Source organism: Penaeus monodon, chromosome 23 (genome assembly GCF_015228065.2).
Source record: "Penaeus monodon isolate SGIC_2016 chromosome 23, NSTDA_Pmon_1, whole genome shotgun sequence".
NCBI lineage: Eukaryota > Metazoa > Arthropoda > Malacostraca > Decapoda > Penaeidae > Penaeus > Penaeus monodon.
Genome location: NC_051408.1, coordinates 11238204 through 11238524, shown reverse-complemented (window position 1 = coordinate 11238524; position 321 = coordinate 11238204). Strand labels below are relative to the sequence as shown.

The 321-nt window shown below is 36.4% G+C and overlaps 1 protein-coding gene across 1 annotated transcript in view; it reads left to right on the top strand.

Annotated features, from left to right (window-relative positions):
* The window catches only part of LOC119588132, a 4477-nt gene that overhangs the window by 3465 nt on the left and 691 nt on the right, over positions 1-321 (top strand). The window lies entirely within an intron of this gene.

The window sequence follows — 321 nt, the reverse complement described above, 5'->3', positions numbered from 1 at the left end:
CATCCTTAGAATAATAAAATTGTAATCAGGTTTTTAACAAAAGGTTCCAAGGGCTTGTTTTAACGATTTATAAGCCTCAGACTGCACTCCGATTACATATACTTGACCTACCGACACATATTAAATAACTTCCTGTTCTTTTTTATTTTATATTTTCCTCCTACTTTACCACAATATTTTCTCGCCCGGGATAGTGGTAGTGATTTATGTTGCTTAGCAGTTGATTTGCAATCCGTCGGGCACTTACGCAATGATTATTTCAAGACTAACACCACTGCTTAATCGCTTTGTTTGACTTATCACGCATACTGTCAGTGCTTG